This window comes from Colobus angolensis, unplaced genomic scaffold, assembly GCF_000951035.1.
Source record: "Colobus angolensis palliatus isolate OR3802 unplaced genomic scaffold, Cang.pa_1.0 Scaffold228, whole genome shotgun sequence".
NCBI classification, from domain to species: Eukaryota; Metazoa; Chordata; class Mammalia; order Primates; family Cercopithecidae; genus Colobus; species Colobus angolensis.
In genome coordinates this window covers 3,151,693-3,167,485 of record NW_012115466.1, presented here as the reverse complement: position 1 = coordinate 3,167,485, position 15,793 = coordinate 3,151,693, and the positions used below count along the sequence as shown (strand labels likewise).

The window sequence follows — 15,793 nt, the reverse complement described above, 5'->3', positions numbered from 1 at the left end:
GTACCTGGACCTGGAGTTCTCTGTCTAAATGGCCTCATGCCTGCTTCTACCTCCTGTGTGAGCCTTTTTCCTAGGTAGATCGTTCCCAGTTAGACTGCATGCTGGTATACACACCCTAATTCTAAGGGGGTGGCTGGAGTGTTATGTTTGTGTGAGTCTACAAAGAGCTTGGATAAACAGGCCAGGGTATCCCCATTCATACTTGCAATGCCCCTTAGGTGCTAGACAGAGCTACTGCATTAGAATCAAATTGTACTAATGAATGAAGCCTCTGCTGCTGGAAGGGAAAACTGAAGGAAGGGAGTGTGGATTAAAAAACCAAAGTAAGACTTTCTTGACCTCCCTCCTAATTGTTACCTAGTGATTAACTGAAACTGTAGATTCTTACAACAGAGGAAGAGAAATATGGCAACCTTTTTTATTGTCGTGATAGTCCAAAAACCTTGAGCCTAGATGTTTTTTTTCTTGGAGTAAAAGGCAATAAATATTATGATAAAATCTTTAAATAAAAGCATGAAGTGGAAAGCTTAACTTTTTTTAAGGATTCGTGAGAAGAATGCTAAATGAAGTGTGTATTTGCTAAGAAATCTTATTATAAAACACAAAATTTTAGAGATTTTGATCAATAATGTTGCCTACATATAATTGTTTTAATAAAGCTATACATTGAGTAAATAAATAAAATAAGAAATAAAAGAATTTACTGACACTTTAAATTAGACTCACCTAAGGCATACGCTTTTTATTTTGAAGCACAAGATTATGACTAATATACTACATATTTGCTCACCCCTGGAGCAGTATACACAATTTCAGGTTGTAGACCTTTGATAAGGCAAAATTGTTTATGCTTAAAATTAAATTCACAAAGATACCACAAAAATTTTACTTTTAGACTAGCCACCTACTTGTCCTTTTGACTGTTGTTTCAGAATGTAGCCATTTGCCATGAAGCATTTTCTTTTAGTTCCAATAATTCTTAATGAAGCTTCACATCAACAATGCATAACTCAGAGTATACATCAGAGGCTCTTTTGAAATAAAGTCATTGGTCCCAAACTGAATGGCCTACTGATTCAGAACATCTGGGTTTAGCATGTAATATCTAAATTTTACATGCTGAGGTGGAAGTGGAACTTTCTTTTCTTTTTATGCTTTGCCTATATAGTGACCAAAAAAATTATCATGCAAATGTATACGCTTTTGAAAGTGAAAGAGGGTGCTGTTAATATTGTGTTGGGACCAGAGGTATAAATTGGTACTGTCAAAAAAAGAACAAATGCCCGTCCTATCTAAAGGTGACTGAAATATGCTATCTTGTCAAACCAAATAAACAAACTCTCTGATAGTGGAATTAATCACACGGTGAGATCACATGCAATTGTGGCCAAGGAATAGCCTCCTTTTATTTTTGGACCAAATATAACAATAGACCTTCATTTTAAAGAAAGGAAAATATGTTTTCTTTCCTTATCTCCTTGTTTTTGTCATTGTTGTTGTTTGTTTGTTTGTTATTTTTAATAAATTTCCAGCTGTAAGGTTTTGTTTCTTGTTTTTTGTTTTTGAGACGGAGTTTTGCTCTTGTATCCCATGCTGGAGTGCATTGGCACAAACTCGGCTCACTGCAACCTCTGCCTCCCGGGTTCAAGCAATTCTCCTGCTTCAGCCTCCCGAATAGCTGGAACTACAGGCATGTGCCACCATGCCTGGCTAATTTTTTGTATTCTTAGTAGAGACAGGTTTTTACCGTATCGGCCAGGCTGGTCTCCAACTCCTGACCTCAGAGCTGTTAGGTCTTTAACTGACTAGGATACATACACAATCCCTCCCCCTTTGCGCAGCTCTTCCACATTCACTCAGAGCTATTCTCTCGTACACAGGCAGATAGTGTCTTCTGAGACCCGGACAATAGGGGTATGTAGTGTAATTTGATGTAGGCTCTTTCATAGTTGATCATCATGAATCATAAAAAGTAGATAATAAGCTGTCCTACTTCGTATTCTTTGTCCTGGAGTGCTTTGACCCTTTACCGTTATTTTGCTAGTTTTAAACTTACCAGAGAGATGAAACAGTAGGACTAGTTTGTGGTACTCTAAGTATAGGAAGTTCTATCTGTGAAGGCTTTACTAAGTACCACGAGTTTAGTACAGAGCAGGAAAGCCATATTCCATTTTTCCAAAGCAATTTCATTTTTTAAAATACTTGGTTTTGATACTTATGTAGCTTCTTGTTCTTTTTATTCATGTATTCACACATTCTTTCATTCCTTTAGTTTTGAAATTGAATATACAAATTTGTACAAGATTATACCTAACACTCTGTACTGACACTACTCAGTTTTTAGCTTTTCTTCACAAAAATGTACAGATCTTACACTTCACAAAAAAGATATACACATGCGCACATGCATATGGGCACACACATGCACTCAATCCCAGCCAAGATCTCTCTTATAAGCTCCAGTCTTGTGTCAATCTGTCTACTTAGCATCTTAATTTGGATGTTTCAAACTCCTGAATAAACATGTCCAGGCCCGAAATTGTAATCAACTTTTCAAACTGCTTTTCTTCCAGTGTACCACTTTTTAATAAACTGGTATCACTGTTCATCAAAACACCCAACCTCAGAAATCCATTAATTAAAGGAATAATTTCAGTACTGTTTCTCTCCTAACTAGTCTATAATCTCCATTAAAACAAAATCTGTTTTTTTTTCCCCCTTCATCATTGTATGTGCACCATTCACAGAGCCTGACACAAAATAAGCAGTCAATATTTGTGTAAAAGAGGACTAGACATGCAACTTAACGTATTCTGAAGTATTTCTAGCCTTGTGGTAGAAAACTTACAGGGGTCATTTCCATAAAGTGTCAGTGTGATGTAAGGGACAAATGCGCCAGATTAGTAGCCAGAAGACTTGCTTTGATCTTTACCCCATCTTGACCTCCATTTCCCATCTGAATGTGAACTTTTCTGAGTATCATTTTACACCTCTATAACACTAATAATCGTTTTTCCATCTACCATAGTATACTACTTCAAGGCTCAATTGAGATAATAAATATGAAAGTGTTTTGTAAACTATGAAGTGCTGTATAAAAACTAAAGTCATTTATTTATAAAATCCTCTATTCTACTTTTACAGGCAAGGCCATAACAAATTCAGTCTCTGTGAAGGGTGTTCATGCTTATGTTTCTTCCAAGATATATAATATTTATTCTGCACTAAAATATACAGAACCCCATATTTAAAAAGATGCATCAACTCAGGGTCCAGAAAATGTTCATGCCTGAGCACACAACAAGTAACTGTAGACACAGTGCTTGCATGCCATTGTATATTTACAATACATTTCCATTCATCCTGTCTTACTGCCTTAATTTTTCTGTCAGCTTAAAAAGTTGCTTTTTATTCATGCCATAGCCTTATTTTCTGCAACTGCCTCTTGAAATTCATTATTATCGATATTTTGCATATCGTGGATATAGCACTTTTCAGTCTAAAAAGTCACTTTTCATGCTGATTCTATGTTTTCTAGGTCTAGTGTCTGGAATATATTATTAACCAAATTTGGAGTACAGTGTTCTTCATTTGGCACTTCTTATTTTCAAGGTTCTTAAAAATATGTTCCGTATAATTAATACTTTTTCACTTCTGAAGATGTTAATATATAAGAAAATCTAAATTTTACAAGCTGAGATGGAGGAAACCATGTTTAAAGTTTGCTGTTTCTGCGAACACATATTTGCAGAATGACTTGAAGTTTTGCTCAAAGCACCCTCTCTTTTCTTCTTTAAACAGTTTCTAAGTAGTTATAAACTATACAAAACTATGAGGTCTTTGGGATTTTCTTAAGATATTGAAAGCCAGTGTCAGGATTAGAGTTATATTTCATTTGTTTAATAGATCTTAGTAATCTTTTGCTCATGGGTGACACTCAGACAAACATCCTGCAAAAGTAAAGAGAGCATCTTTAAAAGTGTGGTTTCCATGCATTTCCTTAACACATTTATACAATGACACTGTAGCTTTGGCTAGATGCTCCCTTCATTCCTTCTATGCTTTATATGCATTTGAAGGCTTTAGAGGAACACATGAATTTATAATTATGGATGCACTGTGTATATCTATACCTGTATATCTGTATCTTTATTTTTATATCTCAACTTTGTTGAGGTCTAATTGACAAGCAAAAATTATACATATTTAAAAGGTGCGATGTATATTTTAATATATGTGTATATTGTGAAATGATTGCCAAGATCAAGCAAATTAATACATCTATCACCTTATAGGCTTACCTTTTCTGTGTTTATGATGGGAACACTAAATACCTGCTCTTATATTTCAAGTGTACAAAACATTATTGTTAACTATAGTCACCATGCTCTACATTAGGTCCTCAGAATTTATTTATAACTGTAAGTTTGTTCACTTTAACCAACATTTCTCCATTTCTCCCAACTCCTAACCCAGGGCAACCAGCATTTTATTCTTTGCTTCTGATTTAGACATTTTTTAGATTCCACATATGTGCGATCATATGGTAATTGCCTTTCTTGTACTTCACTTAATATAATGTCCTCCAGGTTCATTTATGTTATCACAAATGGCAGAATTTCCTTCTTTTTTGAAGCCAAATCATATGTTACTGTGTATATATATATATATATATATACACACACACACACATATATACTGTGTGTATGTGTGTATATATATATAATCTGTTTTATGGAATACTGTATATACACCCCTTTTTCTTTATCCAGTTGCTCATCAATGAACATTTAGGTTGTTTCCATATTTCGGCTACTGTGAATAATGGTACAATAAATGTGAAAGTGAAGAGCAGATGTTTCTTTGAGATACTGATTTTATTTCACTTTAATATACACATAGAATTGAGTCTGTTGGATCACATGATACTTCTATTTTTAACTTTTAACATACTCTTTTCCATAGTGCCTGTACCAATTTATATTCCCCCCAACAATGAATAAGAGTTTCCTTTACTCCACATCCTCATCATCACTTCTTATCTTCCAACTTTTTGATAATTGCCATTCTAACAGATGTGAGGTGATATCTCACTGAGATTTTGATATGCATTTCTCTGATTATTAGTGGTATTGACCATATTTTCCTATATCTATTGATCACTTGTATGTCTTCTTTTGAAAACGTCTATTCGGTTCTGCTATGGTTTGGATATTTGCCCCTCCAAACCTCATGTTGAAATGTGATACCCAATGTTGGAGATGGGACCTAAAGGGAGTTGTTTTAGTCATGGGGGTGAATCCCTCATAAATTAATGCCCTGCCTAGGGAGTTAGTGAGTGTTCACTGTATTAATTCTGACCCATGAGAGCTGGTTATTAAAAAGAGCCTGGCACCTCGCCACCTCTTGCTTGCTCTCTCTTCGTGTGATCTCTGCACACACTGCACACACTGGCTATCCCTTTGCCTTGTGCCATGAGTGGAAGCAGCCTGAGGCTCTCATCAGTTACAGATCCTCAGTCATGAACTTTCCAACCATCAGAATCAGGAGCCCAATAAAACTTATTTATTCTTTGTAAATTACCCAGCCTCAGGTATTCCTCCATAGCAATCCAAACCAGACTAGCACAAAGTCCTTTGCCAATTTTTAAAATATGATGATTTGATTTTTTTGCTATTGAGCTATATTATTTCTTTGCATGTTTTGGATATTAAGTCTCACTCTGTCACCCAGGTTGGAGTTCAGTGGCAAAGTTTGGGCTCACTGCAACCTCTGCCTCCCGGGTTTAAGTGATTCTCCTGCTTCAGCCTTGTGAGTAGCTGGGTTTACAGGCGCGTGTCACGATGCCTGGCTAAATTTTGTATTTTTAGTAGAGATGGGGTTTTACCATTTTTGTCAGGCTCGTCTCGAACTCCTGACCTTGTGATCTGCCCTCCTCAGTCTCCCAAAGTTCTGGAGTTACAGGCGTGAGCCACAGCACCTGGCCCGGTTTAGGTCTTTAATCTATTTTAAGTAGATTAAGGATCCAATTTTAATTTTTTGCATGTGGATATCTGTTTTCCCAACACCATTTATTGAGGAGGCTAACATTTCCACATTGTGTATTTTTGATGCTCTTGTCACATTAGTTGGCCATAAATGCATGGGTTTATTTCTGGGCTCTCATTTCTCTTCTATTAGTCTATGTGTCTGAATTAATGTCAGTACCACGCTGTTTCAATTACTAGAGCTGTGTAATTAAATTTGAAATCAGGAAGTGGTACTGCCTCTAGATTTGCTCTACTTGCTCAAGATTGCTTTAGCTATTGAGTTTTTAGTAATTCTATATGAATATTAGGATTGTTTCTTCTATTTTATCATAAATGCCATTGTAGTTTTGATAGTGATTACTTTGAATCTATAAATTGCTTTACTTAATACAAATATTTGAAAATGTTAATTCTTCCAATCCATGAGCATAGGATATCTTCTCATTTATATATGTCTTCTTCAATTTCTTTCATCAATGTTTTATAGTTTTCATCACACCTATTTGGTTAAAATTATTCCTAAATATCTTATTCTTTTTGATGCTATTGTCAATGGCATTATTCTCTTAATTTCTGTTTTGTATAGTTTGTTGTTAGTGTGTAGAAACACAGTGGATTTTGTATGTTAATTTTGAAAAAAAAATACACTATATTTTTGTAGTGGCTCCAGAAAGGGATTTTTCTGTTTTTGGACTAGTATCAGATCTTGAACTGGACTCAAATGTTAGAAATGAGAAGAATGATTGGAATCATTTCTCTCTCTCATCTCCAGTCTGAGATCATCTTGCTATTTTGATATTTGTGTTGCTTCTGTTGTCGCATTATATTTGTTGAAATATTTAGACCATAAATACATTTATTATCTGTCTATCTCATTATCTGTCTCGTGTATTGCAAGGAGACTCTGTAACTGTTATCTTCCTGGTAAACTATTAATCATAAAAGTTTTGAGCTGCCACATAAAACAATTAAAACATTCATGGTCATCCATATAATCTCCTGTCAGTTCAGATATATTTTATAGGTGAGAGTGATAAGCCTAGTGTTCAACCATTGAAAACTAATGATCAAAGTGTAATACTACATTTATATAATTATTATTTGTTGTGGGGTCACATAGGTTGTTTGGATCCATAGAAAATGTGCTGGCAAGAGAATCTTAAAAGTATCAAAGTCTTACAGATCGGTTTTAATTTCTTTCTAGTATCTTTCACTTCTGAGTCTTACTCAGCGGTTACTGCTTCTTAACCCTATTAATCTCTTAATTATATTTTTATTTTGGTGGAGTCTCTCCTTGATTAATTCTAGTCACAGAGAGTGAAAGGGTACAATGTCTGATTCTTTCCGTGCCTGAAAATTATTTGATTATCCCTTTACACATAATAAGATGATATTTTAGATGTTTATATATATTTGTCAGTTTATATTTTATTTCCACCATCCCATTCCAACCCTGAAGACATTGTTTTCTAACATAAAATTTTGCCTGTGTTAATAAGAAATCTAATGGTTGTTGGATTATTGGTATTTTGTGGAAAATCTGATTTTTCATAAAGGCCTTTGGGATTTTCTCTTTCTCCTTGAACTTCTGAAATTTCACAGTGGTATAACTAAGTTTAAGTCTGACTTTCTTACTGCATCACACTCTCCATGAACACTCCATCTGAAGACATGAATGTCCCTTTGAAGAAAATTTCTCTTAGTTCATTTTCTCTTCTCCTCTATAATCTTTGTTATTTCCTTGTACAGTGTTTCTGTTCTATCTCTGGGATCCCGAGGTCATTTAAATTGTGTTTATAATTTTTCTGTTATCTTTTCTCAAAATACAGGGAGATTTCCTTGATTATTTATCCTGTAAGTTACAAGTTTGGTATTTACTACTGTCTATTTTATTATTTTCAAAATCTGTGAAAGGTTTGAGATTTTAATTTACTTTCAGGGTAACAAGTTAGCCTCCCATAGTTTCATGAATACTGGAAGAAGACACGAGACTCTTGCGTCAGAGAAAAATGATTTATTACTCACAGTATAGTAGGCAATATGATAATCAAATTATTAGGTCAATTCTGTTGTGGCTGAGTCACACAGGGTGGCAAGGATGAGCCCAGATACTTGCTCAAGAATTACAACCAAGAAATCCCAAGCTTAGAGAACTAAAATATTTTAAGATGGATAGGAAGCATGCCTTCCTTCTACTCCAGAGATAAACACTATGTCTATCTTCTAAGGCTTTAAGCAAAACTTCCTTTCATTGTGGAGGGACATTATCACTATTTTCCAAGGCTTTTTACTATTCAAATATTCTTGGAAAGAGAGTCTGAAACAAAAGGTAATAAGTGACTTGCTTCATAAGATATTCAGAGATATGAGACACTCAAGAAGAACCTCCAACCATTAATATGTGTAGACTTTATGATTTTTTTTAATTTTGAAAATAATATTTTTTAGTTTTCAGGGTTCAATACTTCCTTTCCGCTTAATTCATTTTTACAAGTCTGCATTTTGGGGAAGTAGAAAATTACAATATCATTTTTAAGTTAATTATCCCTAAGTTGATTTTTAAAAGTTATCTTCTATTTTCTAGGTCAGTGCTTCATCAACTTTTCTGTGCATGTGTCTTCTTGGATATTTGTTTAAATGCAGATTCTGAATTAGTGAGATTTGGATGGGGCTTGAGATTCTAAACTTTTAATAAGATCCTAGTGATGCAATGCTATTGGTCTTTGGGCAGCCATTTGACTATCAGGGGTTTATTACCTTTGTTTCCTCAGGAACCAGTTCTATTTGTTTACCTTAGTTTAGCTTTTCATACTATTTTTTTTCATTTTTATGAAAATATTGTTGCCCATATTTCTGAGTGGAGGTGTCAGACAAATAATATGAATGTCTGGTTTATCGAAGCACAGGTGGCAGTCATTTCATCAAAGCCCTCTCCATGAGAGAACTGGTTTTGGATTCCTTCTCAGAAAAGAGAAGTTTCTCAGAGGATAATGAAATAAGGACTTCCAACAATCTGTTTCTCTGCAACAGCAGTAAGCATACTGGCAAAAACTGTCAAATTCATCTTTTTAGGGAACTCAGCATATACAAAGGCTAACAACAATCCAAGGAGCATATATTCAAGAAAAACAGCTGCATTTCAAGAACAACAGCCAACTTTGTAGCATTTTAGTGTGCTGTTTTCATCATCTTCTTCCCAGCTCTGTGATATCTCTGAAAACCATCATCTCCACAAACATAGTGAAAGCCACCAGCCTAGAAGTCTGCCTTAGTCTGTTTAGGCTACTATGACACAATACCATAGAGTGGGTATCACATAAACAACAGAAATTTATGTTTTGCAGTTCTGAAGGCTAAGAAATCCAAGATCAAAGTGCCGGAAGATTCGGTGTCTGGCGAGGGCCTGATTCCTGTTTCATAGATGGCCATCTTCTTACTGTGTCCTCATATGGTAGAAGGGGTGAGGGAATGCTACAGAGTCTCTTTTATAAGAGCACTAATCCCATTCACAAGGGCTCCACTCTGATGACCCAATCATGTCCCATAGGCCCCTGTGTTCTAGTACTATCAGCACATTGGGGGTTTGAATTTCAACATTTGAATTTTAGAGAGATACAAACATTCTGTCCTTGTCATATAACTGGAGGGGTAGCAATTGTTTTGGAGTCCCCCTAAAGTTAACATTCACATTGAATTGTCATTATTTGATCTTTCTGGCTAAATGAACTTTGTGAAAAATGACAAAATACATGTATTTCCCATAGCAGGGTGACAATGTGTTTTTTTAATCATGGACTTTGGTATGTAAAATTTTTTAAATTTCTTCTCTGGTTGACAGGTCTGTAATACTTTTATTCTTCAAGCATTTATCTATAGTACACATAAATGACAGATATTACACTAGGGGATTTTCTGACATTGAGAAATCCCTTTCCAATAATACTATGTATTTTAAAAGTTAGTTGTAACATACATAGAAACATTGCAACTTACCCAATAAAATGCTAAAATAAGACAAGTGTAGCACAAGCTTTGTAAATGTACCCAAACTCACTCTCAAGTTTTAGTGAGTCAGATGGTTTTAGATGAAATTTTACTAGACTCATCAGATTAATTTTTCCTTTAGTATTTTGATAAACTGATACAGATCAAAGAATAAAATTAGCTGACACAATTTTATATTATTAAAACATACGTGAAAACCTCTGGCATTTTATAAAAAAAAAAAATCTGAATTCCTGCATCTGATATTCACCTTTCATATATTCACAACTGGCAAATGCCTAGTTTTAAATAATACATTTGTGTGTGACCTTTTAAGAAAATTACCCATGTCTTTGTTTAGAGTGCAGAGGGCATGGATTTCACAGAGCATTTCCCACTAAATCGAGTATATTACTCCAATTTCATAGCCATGTTGTCAGGAAGTGGCACTTCATTAAGATAATGTGACCTTTAGAATATTCTTCCAACCTTTTACTATGTCTTTGGTAGTGGGATTTGTACTTTAATTTCTGTAGCTTTTTGATAAGTTGGAAATAAAAAGTAATTGAAAGCTACATTTTTTATTTAACTTCATCTATACACTGTATGTGGGTTTTTTCCCCTAAAATGACAAACAATATAAGGTAAATGATTTTTGTTCAAACTAGGGATTATCTGCCAGGAAAATGTCTTTTAGGGTTAAAATCAAATTGACAAGTTTATATCCATTGTGGAAAGGAAGAAAGGGAGAAAATGGCTATGTAGAAAAAAGCAAAAATTGTTCTTTTTTTCTACTGCATTTTCAAAAACGTTGTGAAAGGCCCCCAAAGCCTTTTTTTCTTGTTTTGTGATGACAGTGAGATAATATGTTTTCAGTGTGCTTGCTGTGGCAACTTGAAATTGTTTGTTCATTTGAAGCCATCATGAAAGTAGAGATTTAACTTCTAAAACCATTTTTTTTTTTTTTTATGGTGACGTCAAAGTAAGCAATTTAATGGAAAGAGGAGTTCATTGTTCTGGTTAGACTTGAAGTAGCATTTCTCAGGAACCATTTATGTATCATTTGGTTTATTTATAGGATTGAATTTTATGATCAGAATTGAGTTTTTCAATGACTATCTTAAAATATATTTACAGCTAAGTATTGTTTTACTTTAATATGTGGACACTTTTAGGTTTCAGAGCATGGATTTCTTAATTAGTTCTTTGGCAACTGTAACGTTAAGGTTCTCTTTTTAATATGTTTGAAATGGAGCATTCATGATACACCCTGGGAGTGGCTGCATTAGGTGAAATCACACAACCATATGGTGGCCTGAAAACTACATAGGGAGTTTATGATTCTTTTACTAGATATGTTGCTTTAGACAAATCGCTTAGTTTCCTAAGCTTTATTTTCTCTATTAGAAAAATAACAGTATAAGTTAGGGTTGTATTCAGCTGCAAATACAGCAGTCTCCCTTTATCCTTGGGGATGCATCCCAAGGGCCCTCCCCCAGTGGATGCCTTAAACCTTGAATAGTTCTCAACCCTACAGATACTGTTTTTATCCTAGGATCAGCCAGTATCACCTGATTATCTGCTTCAGGTAATCCTGGCTCATCAAGCCATGAAGATCTTGATGTTTTAGTACCAGAGCAGTTGATACTGATGACTAAGAGGTGGGTAGCATATACAGCACGGATACACTAGACTAAGGGATTATTCACACCCTGGGTAAGATCTAGTGGGACACATAAAAATTTCATCATGCTTTTCAGAATGGTGTGCTATTTGAAATTTATATGTTTAGATAACATTTGACCTGACTGTAGATAACTGAAACCATGGAAAGTAAAATCGGAGATAAGGGAGGGTTTTTGTAACAGAAAACCTGGGTATAGAGGCCTAAAAAAGAGAGGCAACTTTTCTAAGCCAGGATGTCCGTAGTGCAAAGTAGTCTGGCTAGCCAACGCTATCATCAGGACTCCATCCTTTCTATCCTCTCTGTTTGAGACTGTAGCACCATGGCCACAAGAGAGCTGTTAAACCTCCAAGGGTTTTGTCCACATTCCAGGTAAGAGGAAAAGAAATACCAGAGTTTTTTGTTTTTTTTTGTTTTTTTTTTTTTAACTCTAGATTCTATTTATAAGGGAAAAAATAGAAAAATAATAAATACCAACTACAAACATGGTAGGGCTTTAATCATGTTACCATTCTTTTCAGTCACTATCAACCTGACAAACATGCCTGAAATAATCATTCAGTTTACCCAGACACCACAGGGTGGTGTTCATTTGAAAAGCCAAAGCAATTCTTGATGTATTCTTAGGGTTCAAGATAAATAGATGCGCTACTACTTTTCTACCCTCACCCCAGTTGCCATATCTCCAAATATCTTCATCATGGACCTAGCATCTTAGAAAGTTACAGTGATGTAGGAGTCTTTCTGTATTTTCCTCAACTTCCTTCACTACTCTTACCCTATTGACAATTTATAACCCCTGCACCATCTGGGGAACAGACTGTTGGCTGCCAAGTAGACTCATTAACGTTCCCCTCCAGGAACTCTTGCTGTTTAATTAGGCTGTCAGCTGGATTCAGGCAGTGAGAGCCTTAGGTGGCTGTGTAACAAATCCATGACTCCATGCATTCAGATGTCAAGGTCACTAAGATTCCCGCTTATACTCAATACGAGAAAAGGAATCCAGATCGTTGGCTGTTAAAATCCAAGTGATCAATGACTTCACCTTAAAGGGGACTTTCCGTAGTTAATTGAGACACTGAGTTATCCCACACTGAATTCGCAGCTGTGGCTACTACATTGTTTGAGAATCCTCTAACCCCTGGGCCATCATGTCTGGCATTCAGGCTTTCTTGTCAGAGATAGTCAATAGTGTTTGTAGAGTACATTCCAAACCCATACTGAAATTACTCTATGTGCCATAATTAAATGCGTCCACTTAATTAAGTTCTCTGAGAACAGATTACTAATAGTGTTAGCACTCTAGACATATTTGATTTAAATAGAACAATGGTTTCTTTTTCAATGGCAATTTGGTAAAATTCTACTGTGAGAAAAATGCTTCTCAACTGAATGGTTTGGTTACTGTTGAGTAAACATTATCTAACCATCGTTAGTTTGAAGGAGAGGGAAAAACTTCGTTAGGCAAAATGTGGAAACCTGGAGTTTTCTAAATCCAGAGACCAACCATGACCCATAGGTGTCAATCAATTCTAGTACCTTTTGGTTGATTAATTATTCATCTATCTACTGATTAAGTCATTTAATTTATTCATGTGTCAAATATTTATTGGTTATTCACCCTCAGCTAGGCCCTGGGCTCAGTTCTATGAATATATTAGTAACTCAATACAGGCAATGAGTAAGTCTCCATTCTACTGAGGGAGGCAGTTATTCGTCTAAGAATCATGAAAACAGAGTATAATGAAACAATAAGTAAACATACCTACATCCATGAGATGTCATAATTGAGGGGCCAAATCTGCTGAATATGGAGGAATGATAAGTTGGGGGATGCCTAATCAACACTTGGTAGAGGGAGACAGAGAGAACCTTCTGAAAAGAGAAAAAGCCCGTGGAGACGCTCTGTGTCTGTGGGAGCAAGATATTTGTATGAAAGCTGGTAAGCTCATTTTTAGAAAAGAGGTGGAATTACGGTAAGTGAGGTCTAAGGAAAGGCTTTCTGAGTCTACTCAGATTGTTAAACTATTTTCTCTAGGGCAGCTAGAGTGTCACCTTTCAGCAGTATCCTTAACATTAGGACATGTGCTGTTTCTTCGGACTGTCTAAACTTAATCCTGGCGTTAGTGAAAAGAAGAAAGAAGTGAATAATAGATGGCTCAGTTTTGCTTTTTCCTCCTACCTGCTAGTCTTAACTGAAAAAGAATATGATGAATCTTCATATAATCCTCACAGTGAATTTAGAAAGAGTTGTCAGGGACATTGCTTTCTAATGGGTTTCTTCTGGTGGTGTATTGGAAATGCTTGGCCCAAGAAATATTGTTATTAACCTTTAAATAAAATAATGACACTTTGTGTGAAGCCAGTTCTTTTTAAAGCTATTTTACCTGTTTCTGTATGTACATATTTCTGTATTTTTTCTTTAAACATATTTTATTCATCTCTTTTTCCTACAAATTTTTCAAAGAAAGTGAAATATTGTGTTATCTCTAAATAATTATTGTTTTCTTGCTATTTACAGATGTCAATAGGAGACTTTGAGCTGTGTTTGTTTATAATTTTCTTTCAAGTTTTTATTTTAAGTGCAATGATCTGGGGTGAATTTTAGGTCTTATGGAAAGCAGCCATATCTATCGACTACACAGAATCCTCAAAAGCAGTGACCTGCTCCTCCAGCGTATCTGTTCCAACTTTATCATCTTCACTGGATTTGAAGTATTTACATTCCATTTCCCATCAGAACTAGTTTAGAGGAGCCCTAGACTAAGCCATTTGCTTGAATGCTTCTAACACATTCCTCTAGCTTTGCCATATCTGCCACATCATCCCACTGTTTCACATCTAGCACGACTGAAAATAGCAACAAGTGGACATTTTTGGGCTTTCTTTGATTCATTCTGGGCAAGCCATTCTTCCATTAGCCTCTTTGCTGCTTCACTTTCATCCTCCTTATCAGAGCCAAGGAGATCAATGTCATCATCATCTTTACTACTTGTAGCTCCGCTTCCTATAGTGTCTTCAACATTAGCAGGAGCTATTTGCCCAAAGGGTTCTTCACTCCTGGCAGGCTGGCCTTTTCTTTTCATGAGACTTGATGTGACTATACCAACACAGGGCAAGACACAAGTTCACAGGCAATGGGCCAGTGACTGCTTCCAATACTACCACATCTGCTTATGGTGGCACATAACCTTCGATGTAGCTCTTGTCTGCCAGGTAATTATTGAGCACGTGGAGGCCAGCAGGGCTTTTCAGGTCTCTGAAACCCATGATGTCAGCTATATCTGAGAGTTGGGTAACAGGAAAATGAGAGAGAGCAAATTATGGGCACCCCTGCTAAGAGAGGGAGAAAAAGCTAGTTTCGGTTTGTTAAAACCCAAAGACATGCAGAAAGAAAACAAACCCCAACTGTATTTAGCAAGCTCTCACAGACTTTCTTTTCAAGAGAAAGATGAAAGTACTCATAGGCTGCCAGGGAAATCATACTTGGATTTCAATATATAAAACTTCCCTTTCTATTTCACTTATAAACATATCTGTGGAGAAAGAAAGGAAGAAAAGTTCATAAATACAAATGGAATTTCATCCACATGTTCCCAAAGTGCTGTGATGTGATTTCTGTTTTATAGACTTCACTTATAAAAAAGGTTACAGAGTGTGAGCAATTTGTCAAATATTCCACAAATGGCAAGTGCTACATTTGACGGATAGGCATTGTTTTAAATATTTTCAATTAATGCCTTTGGTCTGGATAGTTCTTTAAAATTAATCTTAATTGTATGAATAGTATGTTGTGTTTAATTATTAATATTGAACATTGTTAATATTTATACAAGTAACTTTACAAATATAACTTAAAATGATCTTTAATATCTGGGCATTGAAGCTAATAGCCATACTAGATTAGCTATTTTCACTGTGTTAGCTACAAGTTATACATAGTAGGACAAGATCTGGGACTCGGGGTGGACCACAAGCTGATTGTGAGTTTATAAAGAAATTCTTCAGACTGGGCACAGTGGCTCACACCTGTAATCCCAGCACTTTGGGAGGCCGAGGGCGGATCACCTGAGGTCGGGAGTTCGAGACCAGCCTG

The 15,793-nt window shown here is 35.6% G+C and overlaps 1 protein-coding gene and 1 pseudogene across 1 annotated transcript in view; one reads left to right on the top strand and one right to left on the bottom strand.

Moving 5' to 3' along the window:
• The window catches only part of LOC105513302 (inactive N-acetylated-alpha-linked acidic dipeptidase-like protein 2), a 245,318-nt gene that overhangs the window by 198,111 nt on the left and 31,414 nt on the right, over positions 1-15,793 (top strand). The window lies entirely within an intron of this gene.
• Positions 14,302-14,967, bottom strand: LOC105513296 (annotated as a pseudogene).